General features: G+C 41.8%; 1 protein-coding gene across 2 annotated transcripts in view; it reads left to right on the top strand.

Moving 5' to 3' along the window:
- The first annotated feature begins 101 nt into the window (after positions 1 to 101).
- The window catches only part of FHIT (fragile histidine triad diadenosine triphosphatase), a 1,434,235-nt gene continuing 1,425,704 nt past the window's right edge, over positions 102 to 8,632 (top strand). For both annotated transcript variants that reach the window (XM_063115080.1, XM_063115076.1), the window contains exon 1: positions 102 to 225. The gene's annotated coding sequence lies outside the window, so the exon portion shown is untranslated. The remainder of the gene's footprint in view (positions 226 to 8,632) is intronic.

The following is an 8,632-nucleotide window of genomic DNA, read 5'->3' as shown; positions in this document are numbered from 1 at the left end:
TGGTCCTCGCGCCTGTCCCCAGACGGGCGGCCATCTTGGATTCCGCCCTACCGCGGGCCGTCTGGGAATTGTAGTCTCATCTACACCCCGTCCCGTCGCTGGACTTTTTGCCCTCTGTTCCGGGGTCCCTCAGGCGGTCAAGCCAGTTGGCACACGCCCAGGCGGCGCTCCTGCCCCAAGCTCCCTCCCTCTGCCTTTCAGTCCCAGCTGCCAACATCTTGGAAGGTAGGGGCAGGGGGCAAGCCCAAGTAGAACAGTGTTTCTGGGGCGCGGGTCTGGGTCTCCACGCGCGTGTGGTCATTACCTCGGCGGCCCGGCGCCGCTTGTGGGGCGGTAGTCTTTTGTCCGGCGGACACTCCCACCCCCAGAGCCTTCTCGGGGTTGGGACTCAGGCACGCCAATCCCTGGGCACCGGTTGTCACTCTAACCCGCCCCTCCTTCCACTGTATTTTATAAAGTGGGGAAACTGAGGCATGGTGGAACGGCCCAGCCCTCGGCCCCTGTATTGTAGTTGGCACTGGCCGCTGTTGGATGGTTTGTCAGTTCCCTAGACAATTAGGAATCTCTGCCCCGACAGGTCTGTGTAAACATTCAACTCTGGGTTCCCCAAAGGGGAGCTGAACACGTGCGCATGACTGGAGCAAAGCAGGGCACAGAGAAGGCAGTATTTTGGGAGAGAATTTTACCTTTGGTATTTAAAAAACAAAGACAAAAGCATCGAATTCGTTGTGATGGGAGATCTCATGAGTACTCTATGTTGGACTACGTTACACCTATTTTATGGTTCAGCGCTGTTTGTTAGTTTCATAAGTGGGGATTTTTAAGGTATATCCAAATGTGGGGTAGGGGGCGGGGGTATGAGACAGGTCAGAGGAACTTGAGTTGGATTCGCAGTTTCCTCTGTAGGTTCAAATACTGCTCCTCCTGTGTGACCCTGGGCCAGCTACTCACGCTCCCTGCTCAAGTGGCCCAAAGATGCTGCTTGAAGTCGAAATCTAAATTGAGGTCATGCTTGCGAAAGTTTGCCACTGGCAAACTTATTGTTTTTATTATTCTGGGTCTCAGAAATGTGCTGGGGGCCAGTAGAAAATACAGCCAATGGTTGTGTTAGAGAGGCTCTGACCCAGGCTGGGCCCGGACTACCAAGGGCTGCCCCAACTCGCACCTGTTGTTTCGGCTGGGTGCACCGGAACACTCCCTCTTCGGCTCCATTTTACTGCCGGCAGCCTGGGCTGCGGAGGCTTCTGGGGGTTGGAGTCCCGCCTCTTGTTTCTGGGCGGGGTGGTACTCCGTTTCCCAGCGTGCCGTTTGGCGCGGCGAGATGTCTCCTGGGAGTTGAAGTCTCACGTCCCTCCGTTCTCCAGAGCAGCCACTTTACTCGGAACTACAACTCCCATATGGCCCTGCGTTGCCTCCAGACTGCATCCACCTGCTTCGACCTGGGTCTGGAGAAGGATGTGTAGTAAAAGATGTCTTGGATTTTTGTCGTTGATTGCCTAAGCTGTTCCAAGTATTAGATAGGAGTTGTTGTATACGGTGTTACAAGTATTAAATAGGCAATGTGCACTTTTTCAAACACAGCTAATACTCGACAATTTACAGACCATGTTTACATGATCTCTTTTAATAAGGCTGTATCTCTCATTTGTCGATGAGAAAAAGCTTGAGAAGATTTGTGCATGGTTACACAGCTAGAAATAAATTGTAATATACATTTTATAAACTATATAACATTTAGTTGTTATAATTTAATGTAATCCTCTTAAAAGCTGTATGAGAGAATCATTTTTATGTCCATTTTATGGATTAGAAAACTAAGGCTAGGAAAGTTAAGCAACTTGTTCAAGTTAAATCAGCTAGTGAATAGAAGTACAGGGGTTATAACTCCTTCTGCTTGACAGTCTCTGCTTAGAAAAAAACCCGACCTTACAGAGCTGAGAGGGGGCCCAACCATTCTGACTACAGAATTTGGAATCTTTCCATTATACCATGTTGCCTCTGTAGTTAGACACTAAACATTAGAGCTGCAAAAACCTTTGAGATCATTTAAATCTAAAGCAAAGAAATTGGAACAGTTCCTGGCATATAGTAAAGGTTCTACAAATGTTAGCTATATATAGCTTTATAATACCTTTATTTTAGAGATGAGGAAACTAGCCCAGGTGGTAAAGCAGTTTGCCCAAGGTCACACAGTTGGTTCATGTCAGAGATGAGACTAGACCCAAGCATCTTATTTCCAAGTCCAGGGTTATTTTCATTCTACCAGCAGTCAGCTAGCAGGAGCACCAGATGTGTAGCTGTTTAGATAATGGTTTCTCCTTTAATTTGTTCTTTCTAGGCTACAAACCAGGACCAATTGTTATGTCTCTTTTCTTATTACTGATAAGGTTTTAATATTTCACTAATTCAACAAATGATTTTTGAGTTTCTTTATATCTCATTTCTCTTTAGGGGCAGAGGCACATAGATGAAAATTACCTAATCTGTTAGGGCTGGAAAGATCTTATAAACAACCTAATCTTACTCTTTCATTTTATAAATTAGGAGAGTGAGGTACAGTTTGCATCTTCACCTCATACCCTTGTGTCAAAAGCATCCTTTTTTGAGCATGGAGGCAGGTTTCTGGAGGCCTCACAGTACCATACATAATCTTTCAGGCTCATGCTTTTCTACTTGGTGTCCTCATCCTAGCCTCATGCCTGTGAATGTTTGGTGAAATGCTTTAGGGAATGTTTTTGTGTCTTCATCTTTATTTGTACGTACATGCAACTTCAGTATGCTCCATTTCTATTTTGGGAATTAGTTTTGTTTTGGCTCCCAATACTCTTTTCTTTTTGGATCTTTCAGACACTCGAGAACAAAATCTGACACTGTTTGTGTTCACAGATGATAAAATATAACCCTCTAATATAAGGTATCAGAAATGTACACAGTTTAAATTATACAAACTCTCGTTTTAGAAACCATATTGGTGCTTTCAATCATGTATTCACAGATAATAAAGCAAGTAACTCTCATCTTTGTTGTGTGAAAGGTGATTTGTACATAATTAGATAATAGAGTAACAGTTTTCCTAATTATTGGCTAAACATCCCTGAAACAGTTACTGTGCAAGAAGTTCTCCCTATCACCCTCTTGGTCCCCTGGCACTCTGCAAATTGACAGTCTGATCATTCAGCTTCCAGCACAGTGCTTGACCATTAGTAGACACTGAAAAAGTATTTGTGGAATTGCATTCATAAGCACTCCTGAGCTCTGTTCCCATGTCTTTTTCTTGAATGTTTTCTCTTTTAATGTAGAGATGCAGCTTTGAAATATAAGATGTAGGATGTTACTTTTTTTCAACATGTACATTGCAGAGAAAAATTTTGGCCTTTGACATCATCCTCCAAGGGGCTATCTCTTTGGGAATGTCCAGGTCTGTGACTTTTCAGATGAGAAAGCAATCCAAGTAGCAAAACATAATAGAGAAGCAATAGAGAGTGGTTTTCTGGAGGCCTATGATTTAAATCCCATTCCTGCCTCTTAGAGAGGTTACTTAGCCTTTGGTTTCCTCTCTGTAAAATAGGGATAATAGGCCTTTCTACTTCATAGAGTGATGGTAAAGAAGAAAGCGTGCTTAAAGCTTTGAGTATGTTGTCAGGCTCTCAATAGCTGCAGTCCATAGATTAATAGTAACTCTTTTTGTTATTATTAATGTAAACTTGATATATGAATATTCAGATTTAATCAAGACTTAAACTTGAGGCAGATATCTGTTTTGCAAAAGGATTTGCCATTTGTTTTCTTAGAGTAGCAAGCTTGGCCATCACATTTAAAATATGAAGTTACCCACAACTCTTGATGACTGATCTTGTCAGTGCAGTGACACTCTCTTGTGTGGGCAGAGAGATAGTGAAGCTTTTGGCTCGGTGGTGCCTGTTGAGAGGTCCCTGATCTATCGTTCCATATATATATTAAATCTTGGAATGAAAAGCAGTCTGTTTCTGTCAATGGGGACTTCTGTCCACCTCTAGATAGGACTGGGCCTATCCCAGGAGCCTCAGTGTTAAAGTAAAGCCGTTGTCATCCAGCTGGTGAGTAATCCCGGGGCAACAGCCATTTGGATACGGCAGAGCTTCTTTGTAAAGCTGACAACTTCAGTAGCCATGAGGTTACTGATAAGAAGGTGAGTTACTTAAAAGGGGTGATGCAGGAGACAGGGAAGGAGAACTGGGAATGAGGATCACAGCAAGAGCAGAGAGGGCGGACAAGGGAAAGACAGGGGCCCTCAGTATCCTAAACGTGTCTCATTCAGTGTATCTATCTTGCTCCTAGCTCTGTGCCAGGCATAGCACTATGCACTGGTGATGGAGCAGTAAATGTGGCTGACAGGGAGGTGGTGATGTTGGTGAGTGGTGGAATATTCTAGGCAGGGAAGAGCCTAGAAGAAGGAAGGAAGGGAAGCAGGGAGGGTGGAGAAGGGGATGTTGAGATTTGATGAGCAGTGAGAAGGTCTTTGTGCCTGGAGTATGGAAATCAATGGCTGGAGGAGGTGGGGAGATGAGGCTGCAGAGGCTGGCTAGGGAGATATTATGCAGAGTCCTGTTATCTGCATTTTAGAAAAAATTTGGACTTTATTCAAGGGCATTTGGGAAACCATTTAACAGTCTCAGGTGGGAAAGTGAAGTGATTGGATTTGTTTTTTAAAAAGCATGGATGCATAGCAATCTATTGTATACTTGAAAATTACTAAGAGAGTAGATTTTACCACAAATAAATGATAAGCATGTTCCCCATAAAGGCCAGCAGGGAAAAAAAAAAAAAAAAAGATAAGCATGTGAAGTGATGCTTATGTTAATTAGCTCAATTTAGCCATTTCACAATGTATACATATTTCAAAACATCATATTGTACACAAGTATATACAATTTTTATTTGTGAATTAAAATAAGTAAATACTTTTTTAAAACTATGGATGCAGTACAGATAAGGAATTTGTCAGAGGCAATAATTCATGTGGGAAAACCAGTTAGGTCTATGTTGCTTCAGTGTTAATGTGCAGAGAAGTTTGCTGCTGATCTTAAGATGAAGATTCTGATTCAATAAGACCTGGGATGGACCAGAGACTCAGTATTTCTAACAGGCTGATGCTTCTGGTCCATGGACTATACTTTGAATAACAAGTATTAGGAGACTCTTGAGTAGTCTTGAGTGGTCTAGGTGAGAGATGATGGTAGTTAAGAGAATGGACTCTAGAGAGCAAAAGACCTGGATTTTAATCTTGGTCCTAACATTTACTGTCTGTGTGACTATGGTAAAAGTATCCTAATCTAAGCCTCAATTTTCTCATCTGTGGAATGGAGATAATAATTCCGATTGCAGAGGAATGTTTTAAGTTTTCAATGAAGTAACCATGGAGAATGCTTTACATAGTAGTTGGCACTCAATTGGTAGATTTTAATTTCACTTATTATTCATAAAAAATCAAAACTTTATGCATCCTGCTCCATGTTTCCTTGTTTATCATATTTTGAATACTAAGTAGAACAGATTAAAAAGTATGGTTTTAAAGCATGATTAAAAAGCAAGGTTTTTTAATGTAGATAAGAATTTTCTTTCTGGGAGAGGGGAGAGAGAGTATGGAGAGGGGATCACCTTCACAAATGGAAAATATGTCACCTTTACAAAGGGAAATTTATGCTGTGCTTTTAGCCAGATGGGGGAGGGCAGAGAGGGTTTTTTTTGTTTTTGTTTTTTTTTCCCTGACCCTGCTGTTTCTTAACTGCCATCAAAATAACTGTGATGCCAACATGGTATATTTTGGGGTGGCATATTCTGATCCCCTTCAGGACTCTGCTTTCAAATTTTTTTTTCTTCCTCATAGAAAATGCATACACTTACATTTGTTTGAGTATTTATATTTAAAACCTTATATCAAGGGTCCAGGAACATTCTTGGCCTGAATTTATATTACCCAACACCATAATTTTATTTTTCAGCATTTCCTGAGCCTCTCTACTCGCCAGGAGGTTATTTCACAATGTAGTAGCTTTATTTTTCTAGTCTGTTGACTCCATAGAGAGAGAAACAGTGGGAAAAAGAATGTTTTTGCTAGAGGGTTTAATACAGTTAAATTACGTATTTTAAGGGTATTTTGTATGTGTGCCAGTGTTTTCTTTTAATGATGAATATGTAAGAATAGACGAAAATATTGAGAACCTGGTTAAGAAATTCACAAAAGGTCCACTATTCTGGAACTTGAAGACTCTTTCTGAGTTTATTAATGTTCCTTGGTATGGATTTACCTCTTTTTACTAACGATCAGAATTCTATTAAAATTCAGTATATTTTGCAGTTTTTCAGACTCACAGCTACTGGAGTTAAAAACCGTCATAGGTAATGTTGAAGTATCAGTACTCCCTCATGAGGTTGAATGCATGCATATTTCAGTTGGGCACAGGCTGGAGGAGAGTACAGTCTGCAGTCATTTAATCACTGAAGTTTCTGTTATGTGGTAAGAACCAAATTTTCATTTTCTGCGAGGCTTGAAGTCTTCTTCCCATGTTTTCAGTTTTGAAAAAAAAAAAATCGCTGTTGTCTTCAGACTCCACATTAACTGAAGGACAGTACCTGCTTGGGTGTTTAAGTGGTGCCTTGGAGCCCTGAGGACAGGTAGAGGGAGGGGTTGGAACTTGCTGGAATAAGATTGTTTCAACCCTGCAGCACTGGCGATTCCTGTTCAGCCTCTCCCAGGAATGAGTCTGGTGAGAGAAGAGGTAGTGATCCTGGGGAGAGCAGGGACAGCAAGAGAGAGGTGGAAACAAATGCAGAGGGTTTGGAAGAGGTATAACAACAAAAAATGGTTGGATGGAGGGGCAGAGAAAGCTTTTTGCTTTTACAGTCATTTGTGTAAGTAAAATTCAAGTCTCTGCTTGCCAATTACTACATCATATGAAAGAAGCAGGTCTAATTTTGACTGAATTTGGTCTACTACTTTGGATGGTCTGCCTTGAAGTGTAGACTATGGGCATGCTGTGTGCCACTTTGGGATGCCTTAGAGAGATGGGCAGGCACGTCTGGCACAGCTGAAATTGAGGTACCAAGGCCTGCACCACCACCCCCTCCCAACTTAATTGACCTGGATGAGACCTACTCTAAGTGATTCTAATTTAACAGCCATGGCCAAGAAGCACTGGTTAGAAAGCAATCCAAACAGGTTAAAATCATGTAAAGAAGGGGGCACTATAATTGGGCTAAATAAATTTTCATTAGGAGGCAGGGTGTCTCAAATTCCCATCAGATACAACATATCACTTTTAAAATCCCAGATTTTTTCCATCAAATTTAGAGAGACTCAGTTGTATAGGCTGAGTTATATCTATTTGCTCCTAAAACCCCTGTATTTACCACTTGGAATTCTTCCTGTAGTTAGTGGGAAGGAGTACTATGAATGGCTAGGCTTGGAGCAAATGTCCACCCCTGGAAAGGAGAGGTTCACTCAAAGGAAGTGGGGCAGGGCTGCCTCATTGCTCAGCGTCAGGGGCCACCATTGACCTCATAGTACATGTGAATGGTGCTGCCTGGAGTTGTGCTGTGCGCAGCTTGCTTGGCTGTCCACACAGAGAGGCCCTGATTAATGGAAGGTGCTGATACCTTCAGAAGAGAAGTTACTGCAGGTACAAAGATAACAGGTGGCCACTGCAGCTTGATATCCCAGTTGCTGAGTGCTGCCAGCTTATCGGGTAAAAGCAAGGCCAGAAAGCTTCAGTAGCCAATGGCCACAGATAAATGTGCAGCTGAGACCTTCTCTTGGCTCCTCTGAGCAGGAGATAAAGCTTCCTCTAAGCTAAAGCTTCTGCTAGCCTCTTGAACTTCCAGGAGGCAATAGGCCAAGGTTTCCCTGGCCTAAAGAAATTAACTGTGTTTGGCTTCCTAGTAGGTAGAACAGCTGTGTCCAACTCCTATGGGTCAGGAACTGGCTAGAACTATATGCAAGGATCCTGATGAGGCCAGAAGCTTCTACATTTCTGTCACGCTGCCAGGTGATGCATATGCTGCTGGTCCACTGGCCACACTTGGAATAGCAAGGTTCTAGATCTTTATGGCTCTACTAGGTTGCCATTCTGTTTTCACATGATGAGTAGTGTTGTTTAGAAATATATCTATCACTGTATTATAGGCTGAGAGTGATCTTGGGCATATTGTTTTGCTCTGCAGAGTTTTATTTTTCTCTGTAAAATGGACATAATGGTACCTATTCCATAGGTAGGTATGAATTAAATGGGATAATCTATATAAAACTTAGCACAGTGTGTGTATGTGTGTGTTTGTGTGTGTGTGTGTATACACTTTCATATAGTAAGTATTCAGTAAATGTTAGCTATTATTTTTATTATTGTTATTATATTTTACATTTTTATTGTTTTTGAGCTCAGAGATCCAGATTCACAGACCCAAAGCATGTGGCTTTACTAATTACCAGATTTGTGAGCTTGGACAACTTTCTTGGCTAAGTCTCAGTTTCCTCATCTTTGATATGGGGGTTATAATGGTAACTTTGATATGGGATTTATAATGGTGAGGGTTGCGTAAGATTGTATGTATAAAGCCCTTGGCTTGTATTAGCTACTCTTATTATTATGAATACTAA

Source organism: Cynocephalus volans, chromosome 11 (assembly GCF_027409185.1).
Source record: "Cynocephalus volans isolate mCynVol1 chromosome 11, mCynVol1.pri, whole genome shotgun sequence".
Classification (NCBI taxonomy): Eukaryota; Metazoa; Chordata; class Mammalia; order Dermoptera; family Cynocephalidae; genus Cynocephalus; species Cynocephalus volans.
This window is presented reverse-complemented; position numbering and strand designations above follow the sequence as displayed.